General features: G+C 43.4%; 1 pseudogene; it reads right to left on the reverse strand.

The window, feature by feature from the left end:
- Window positions 1-6,377: 6,377 nt before the first annotated feature.
- LOC144829869 (U6 spliceosomal RNA) lies at window positions 6,378-6,475 on the reverse strand (annotated as a pseudogene).
- Between the last annotated feature and the right edge of the window lie 2,166 nt (window positions 6,476-8,641).

Consider the following 8,641-nt stretch of genomic DNA (forward strand, 5'->3'; position numbering starts at 1 on the left):
CATTGCTAGAATAGTTTGATGCCTTATGGATCAGGATTGAGATGCATTGGCTTGTATGGTTACCGCAACCAATTCTGGGCCCTGGCACTTTGGTTCTCTGCCAAGTAATCACTGGGCAGGACACTTGCAACAAAGAGACGGGATCAATCGTGGAAATACACTGTGAACAGTACTTGTTATGCAGTTGATAAACATAAGCCATATACTTTTAGGTGCACCATTGCATTCACTAGATGCAATAAATAACTATTATGTCCACAGTCATTGTTGGGCCCAGTATATGCAGTCCTGCAGCAAAGGCCACTCCCACCCAGAACGAGTAAGTCTATTAGCAGGCAGTAGGGGTTTAAAGAAGAATATGCTGCCCTTTAAGCTGACCTGTTTTGTAGCGCTTGAAACCCTTGTATTGGCAACAGTCATGAAAGAAAGATTGCACAGTGGTAGTAGGCGATGATAAAGTACCCTAGGTTCTGGCCACGCTTGAAGGCAGCCTGGAGACGATGCATTGAAGGGATATACAGGATGTCAACCACAAACATATCGGGAGCAGCTCCACACAGAAGTCTGATATCAGAAAGAAATCCTAGGATGGAGAAAAAGTACAACAGTCTTAGATGCTAGGAGCCCTCACAGTAATGCTTTGGGTGAAAGCAGTAAATGTCAGTCTATGCAGTTTTGGTGGTCTCAGGGTTGATGGCTCTTTCCCAACAATTGAGAAGGGTCTGGGTCATCAACGGTGAAAAAAAAACCAGACACATCTTACAATCTACAATTACTCTACACTGGATGTATTGTACAGTAGCGGCCCATGGGGAGAGGGCCCCAGGGCTGTGGGGCGGGGGAGGGGCAGGGGGTAGTAAACTCCGGCTCACGACCTACCAGAGTGATGTAAAAAAATAAATAGATAAAACGAATTTCATTGCCTGCGATGAAACGCATTTGGCGTTTCAGCGCACGCATCGAAATTCGTTTTATTTTTTTATTTGTTTACATTACTCCGGTTGTCCATGAGCCGGAGTTTACTACCCCCCGCCCTGCCTCACCGCCTCACGGCACTCCATCCACGGGCCGCTACTATTGCAGTTCACATAGCAGTATGCACAGGAGCACAGCCTGAATGGAGGCAAATGGAACATTAGAGGTTTCCTGCCTGGATCAACTGCCATTCCACTGCAGTCTAAGGGAGATCCAGTACTCCACAAGCAGCATCGACAAGCCAATCACCAGACTGACAACATGTTGTAGGACTATAGGGAAACAGCTGAGCAGGATATGTTCACCGACCTACCGATGCACAGGACCAGAGCAGCAGCCCCTGCCTGCAGGCTCTATATAGCATTCTCCTCCCAAGGGGACTGCCACTGGCGGCAGCCAGTTGACAGAAAAAACATTTTTCTTTTAAATGAGATTGATCATAAGTATACAAAGCTGATGTTCCCTCACCATAGTGTTCGCCATGCTCCTTGTGACGTCAGGTAACCCCCTAACATTAGGGTTTAGTCAGGGCTGGCTGCCCCGTAACCTTTCCATTAGCACAGTTTCTTTGTGATGTCCTTTGAGCCTCTCCCACACCTAGGACACCAGTAAACCACCCATAGAGCTACATAGGAAGTTGATGGGTTGCATACTCCATGAATGACAAAAAAGGACTTTGTTCAAGTGAGTAGACTTACCTCCAGGATACTTCTGGCATTGTCTGAACAGGCAAGAATGGTGATCCAGTAGAAAGCATCAGACAAAGGTTCCTCTGACCCATTAAGGACCAATCAGCATCCTGGATGACACATGCTTGGGTCCCTCCATCCAGGTAAGAGCCCAGAGCATTGTGCGTGAGGTACAGGTGGATGGAGCTGACAGAGGATTCCCATTCATGGGGTAAGCACCTCCATCAGTCCTAGTGGCCCCTCATATGAGGTACACTCCTATATATGTCTTAAAGGGTAAGACGTGTTCGTGATTGCACACAGAGAGGGCTCAAATTGGCCAGAAAGAGACTGATTCATGTACATGCTTTTTTTTAAAGTTGCTCATTTGCTTATTGTAGGCTTGTTCCTAATTTTGGAGTAGGTTTCAAATTTTCAGAGGATTCACAAAAATCCCATGGAGTGTTCATGCACATCTGAGAAAATGGCACATTTCAATGAGTACATCTATTTGTGTCCAAACTTACTATTGGAGATTTTCAAACTGGGGGGCTTATTTACAAGCCCGATGTGTCACTGGAATGCCACTTTTTGATGTTCCCGTGGCACATTGGGCTTACCCATATCTACGAGGCTACGTAAAGCCACCTGGCATGGCTTTTCATGGCCTCATAGATATGGTGAGAGGCAACATATCGCAAGTCACTGCGTTGCCTCACATGGCGACGGGGAAGTGTGCCATGGGCATTACGGTGGGTGTTCCCACGTAACACCCATGGCATTTGACACCTTCACAGATTTACAACATGCTGTAAACCTAAGGAAGTGCCTAAAGCCTACGCCTCCCAGGGGTGGTGTAAGGGTTATTTTTGTGAAGGAAGGCGGCTCTTCACCACAAAAAACACATGATTTCAACACAAAGACCCTTGTATAAGGATGAATTGGTGCCTGCGTTGGTGCATGGCAGCCATTTGTGCGCCAGCACTGTGAAATGGGAAAGGAATGCGCCACATCTCTTAGACACAGCGCATTCCTGCCCTTTTCTTTTGATGTAGGGCAGTGCAGCATGAAGGCTTGCGGTGCTGCCCTATGCCAAAATATTGTAAATGAGGGCCTAGTCATGTATTCAGCATGAGCAAGTAGGGCGGCAATATGCATTTAGCGTGTAATATTTTACTTACATTGCCACAGGGATTCATCTTAGTGGAGAACCATCGCCAAGCCTCATTAAATATGCATATACATTATTGTCTTCTGCGTGCTTCCATTGTGGGGCCGCATGGAAAACATTTGTGAATAGGCATAACATTCTGGTTTCGTGTGGTTTCACCCCACAATTTGTACAGTCACCCTCTGTAACAGCCATTCCCCTGCCTTCGAGGGAGGTGTACTTTTCTGCATGGGTATGTGGATTCACGTGTGTGAAAATCCACAAATATTAGCATAGCATAGCATAGCCAGTTTGTCACGAGCAGTAGCGCAAGGAAGGAAATGGACCCCCTGGTTGATGTTTTAAGTGTAAAGATAAAATTTCTTTAGGAAAATAACAGCAATAACATAATATACTATAAGCCAACTGAGTAACATAAAATGTGGTATAGCCATTGATTAACAAATTACTATAAAGCAATAAGAGGAAATTAAAGAGGCAAAGAGAACTAGAACAAAGCTAAATGAAACAACAGTGTAGAGTAAATCAGTGAGTAATACAACAAAGTGGCATGAACCGTATTATGAGAGAAACAGTAAATATAATGGAGTCAAGGTGGTTGGAAGACATCTTCAATCAAAGAGCGATGAAGATGAGCTGTTATTACACAAGTCTAGAAAAACAGTCATCGGTGACCAGATAATATTTTGTTTATTGGTGAGAGACAATGGAGATGTATATGCTCTGTTTAATCTGTGATTATAACATAAACCATGCCAACATGCTTGAAAAGAAAAATTTAGAGACTATTTTACATTTTTAGATATTTCTTGAAAGGCGACTACTATTAAAAGATCTAAAATGTGTACATTTAGAGCACAACAATTCCATCCATTTGAAAGACTCCCTAAAAAGAGGTTTGCATAAGTAAAAGGTACAGTGTGTGAACCGCTGGTTGATATTTGAATTTTAAAACACAGCATAAATTAGGATTCAGTTGGTCCCTCAGGCCTCTGGGCCCGGTGTCACTGCACCTGTTGCATCAGTCAAAACTAGGCCCCCGTACCTTTGGAGTACTGAATACTAGCCAAATTGCTTAAGGGAACTCCTGCAGTTTGTGGTCCAATAGTGAAACTATTAACACAGGATTGCTGAAAACATGACTAGTAGAACTGGGCATTAAAGCTATTCTTTTATAAACAAAATATAGTTAAAATATCTGACATATCAGAGGTACCTCAGCTGTGTTATTTAAATTAAGCCCCCAACAGTATCAGAATGGGACACAAAATAGGCCAGGCATCAAAATACACGTAGCCCTCTTAAGTGAAATAAAAGTGGCCCATGATTGCAAATCAAGGCCGTTTTGGACTTGTTAAGAAGACACACTATATACATGTTTTGCAAGGTATGGAACACTGCATGCATTTGAGCTTGCTGCAAGCAATGTTTGTTTTAATATCTAGGAAGTCAACATTAAAAACCGTACCAGCAGACTGTAAAACAGGCCCACACACAGCCCAAAAAATGGCCCACACACTGACATTTCAAACCAGCCCATCGGTCACTGCCAGATTTCTCTACAGGCCAGTCCGGCCGTGGAACCTAGAAACTGGAATGTTCTTAGATAAGGAGTTTTTAAATTCTGTGCAGGAAGCTACAGAGTCATTGCTTTCACTATAATGGCTTCATGATTTATGCTCCTGCCCACCAGAAGAAACAACTTGGTTGATGTGTTTGACGCTTCATTAATCTTTAATGTGCAGACTTGTAATCTGGGGCTGTATCACATATATGGCGCACTTTCCCTGTTTGCGCTAGGGCGCACCTTCAAACCCCCCTACACTTTAAGAGGGGAGAGACATCTATTTGCAGGCGGGTGAAGTGAGTGACTGCACCCGCCAGTAAGGGACTGTATGGGGGAGCCCCGCATCCTCTTTCTCCCCTCCAGAGGGCTACATTTAGGAGGCGCACTGAAGGTCCATAATGCAGGAGCAGAGGCAAAGTGATTCCCTCATTTGCATGAGGTCATGCCCCCATGCAAATGAGGGAAGGCCTTCTTGAGATAGGGCTGGTGCTACATCTGCAGGTACTGGTGCTATCTGTAAAACATATGGGCCTCCGCAAGCGTCTGCAGCCCCTTCTGTAATACCAAAGTATCCCGGTGGTGCACAAAACAGGCGCACATGCCTGTTGGGACTCTGAGGCACTTTCTATAAAACGGCCCTTGATAGGCAGAACTGTTTGTAAATGAAATGATATTGTCACAGCAGCTGTTTGTTGTGTTCAGTCGTCACCAGCCTTTTTGTGAGGTGTTCACAGCTTCTTGTTGACGCTTTTTTTTTTGCTTGACTCCTGTTCAGAATCAGAATCAGAAAGTACTTTATTCGGTTAAAAACATTAACCATGAAAGTATTAACATGAAATTTACACTTTATACAAATCTAGTTAAAAACACACAGTATCATTATATTTCATTTACACCAATAGTTTTCCGTAGTTTAAGAACCTGTTTAAAATAACTTAAAAGTACCACAACAGTTAAAACTGTGTCCATTCTCTGACATTCTAGGAAAGCTAAATGACATCTGTTTAAATTCATGTCTTTAAGGAAGGGGATTAAGACTTTTTTGCGAGGTATAGTATAAAATTTACAAAAGAATAAAATGTGAATATCAGATTGGGACGAGGAATCATCACAGGGGCAGGTGGGTAAATGTCGCGACCATAAATTCATTTCTGGGAAGGACAGAAGTCTAAAAACATGATTTAATCTAAAGCGGGTTAAAAGAAATCGATCATAATTCGACATCAACAGGGTCAAATAGGGCTGTACTTTTACATCAGTCAATATTAAATTGTGCGAGGCAACTGTCTTTTTACTGGCTTCTGCTCGTCTTCTTTTATCCTCAAGGTATTCCAAACTCAGTTTTTTCAGAAATTTTCTGGGCATGGTTTCCATGGAGGGTGGGTCATCATAATATTCGCGATGTCCGATATCAATCATAAATTGTTTAATATATACTAGCCATTCAACGGTACCCATATTTTCCATATTCAATATATCCTGTATCACAGCCCTATTAACTACACATTCATTAGTAGTCCATACCCTGTGCCACAAGAGAATGGGCTGTATTCTAATTAAGTCTGATATGTGGGGTTGACCCAGCTCCATGTGACAAATATAAGTTGAAGCGCTCTGCGGTACAGCTAAGACATCCCGCAGGAATTTGTTTTCAACAATTTGTAATGGATCAATGTTAGAAAAGCCCCATAATCCCGCACCATAGAGAGTTACGCATGTACATGTGGCATTGTATATAGTCAAGATTTCTTTTATTGGTTTATTGCCCAGCTTTTTAAAAAAAGTCTTGATGGCCATTATAGTTTTTTGGAACAAAAGAGTTCTGGCCTTTATAGCACTTGACCATCCCCCCAGTTCATGAAACAAAATACCCAAATAGGGGAAAAAAGTAATATTTTCCAAGGGAACGTTATTTAGGAACATATTTTTCAACTTTTTCCCAAATTTTGTACCACAGTTCATGGAGTATGTTTTACCACAATTAATTTCAGGTCTAAAAAATATGGAACGCTTCACGAATTTGCGTGTCATCCTTGCGCAGGGGCCATGCTAATCTTCTCTGTATCGTTCCAATTTTAGTATATGTGTTGACTCCTGTTATATGTAGAATTAATTCTCTGGCTAATGGACAAATAAGGATAAAAACTCCTGGCGTCAAATTGGAGATCAGGCTACCTATCAGTGCCCTGTCAGTACATTATGGCAGCAGGACAATACCTGCCTCAGTATCCTCTCTAAGGAGGCAAAAATCTGCTACAACTTGACTGGTTTTATTTTCAAATATACATATGCACTTTCACTGGCTGACAGTGGGCTGATGCTTAGCTGACAAGGACAGGGCATATAGCCTGGACACCAGGTCCAGCAACTGGAAGATCTACATCTACTCAGAGCTGTGTGGTCACAGCTCCAGGGCTTCCTGAAACTGGAGCTATTTGCAGACTACGGCTGGAGCTCTGCTCTTCTGGCTTGCTGTGTACCTTGTTTGTGTGGAAGCTCCTAGCAAACCCAGAGGGATTCAACCATCAAAAATGTTCAATCATAAAACAATTGAACATTCACAACCATCAACCATTTTTTACCCCTCATCAAAGATTGTAAAAGAGCTGCCCATGACCAAGTAACCAAATTGCAAAAGAGCTATGTGGTGACTCTGCATGTTGATAAACCGTTTGTTCTTTGTTATATGAGGGACCCTCCCACTTGCCCTTTCCCACTACTCACTAGTCTCAGCCTGGTGTGGCATGTGCACAGGCCTATGATTGCCCTCTCTGCCTAGCGGCAAGAAGAAGAGTCCATTGCCGAGCTCCAGCAACCGGCTGGCTTGGCAGAAGCTCAATGCGTTCCTGCAAGGTCTTTCTGTGTCATTTCCTGTCCCTATATGTAAATGTAAATGTGGGATTCTTGTAAAGCGCACTGTTACTCTACCTGAGTGTCCTGGCGCTGTAGACCGCTGGGGAACCCGTCCTGGTTTTCCCTGTGAGATGGTCCCTTTCTGGGTATCTCCAGGGTGAAACCAGGCATCCCCGGCGTCTGTGGGGGGCCGTTGTAGAGATGAGGCAAGCTTAATGCCCAGAGTTGCCGAGTGTGTTCCCTGGGTAGAGTAGGCACTGAGGCGAGAATTATCGAGTCCGTTGACCCTGGTCCCAGACCCTGCCACATCGGGAATTGAACCCTGGTCCCGGGCCGTTCTCTGCTTACAGGTCTGCCGCCTCTAACCAGTGAGCCACACCACTCCACCACTCTATATGTCCTTCTAAGTTCAGACCCTAACCATGTAACCAAACAAGAGGGACAAAGGGGCAAGTTTAAAGAGGTCCAGCATACATGCCCCACAGTTACAGTGAGAAAAATAGGGTATGGCGTTCCTCAGAATCAGAATGAATGAAGGTAGTAATCGGGTATACCGACCTGACGAGGGACAGGCTCATATGATGAAGCATGACACCTAGCTTGCTAGGTGTGTGAGAGCCCGAGTTCCAAAAAGGGAAACCCCCTTGTTTCCACTCCAGGTGGGACAACCAATCATTGGTGTAACTCTCACTCTACGTTCATTCACTCTGATTCTGAAGAACTCCATACCCTAACCATGCCATAAATCACGAGACATATTTTTTCTCATGCTATAGCTCTTAACCACGAACATCGAGGCGCTTGATTTTACTGTGCTGAAGGTAGTTTTAATTTCCGACTGATTGTCACACTTAACCTATGTGTATGTATGTGTATGTTGTAACATTACTAGTGATCCGTTATTGTATTGGCAGCGGGATCAGGTCCTTTGCATTCCTGAAATAATGAGAACAGCCCAGCATCTGCGATCAGGTACTGACCGCAAATACTTTGAGGCCAATTCACAAAGGCATGTCAAAGTATGTAAGAGTGCTTCAACAGTACTCTTAAGCTTACTCTGGCATATCTTTGTAAATCATCCCCTAAATATCCAACTCCCCATTATAAAAAGTGCAAGGAGGGCACAGTCCTTGCTACTGGTATTAAGTGTTTATGAATAGTCCCATAGTCTTTTGTACCCATTTCACAAAAGTATGTAAAAGTTCATAAAAGAGTACTACAGGGTTACTACTTTACGTACTCCAAAATACAGGTGTAAATAGGCCCCTACATATTGCGTACAACGTGGTTGCCCTGTGTTGCAACTGTATTTCTTGAGTGATAGTTTTACAAATCGTGCTATTATGGATGTATTGTTTGGTTACTATCTTTAATCACATGCTTACTACATGTTTATTTTACCCATGA

This window comes from Lissotriton helveticus, chromosome 4_1 (genome assembly GCF_964261635.1).
Source record: "Lissotriton helveticus chromosome 4_1, aLisHel1.1, whole genome shotgun sequence".
Taxonomy (NCBI): Eukaryota; Metazoa; Chordata; class Amphibia; order Caudata; family Salamandridae; genus Lissotriton; species Lissotriton helveticus.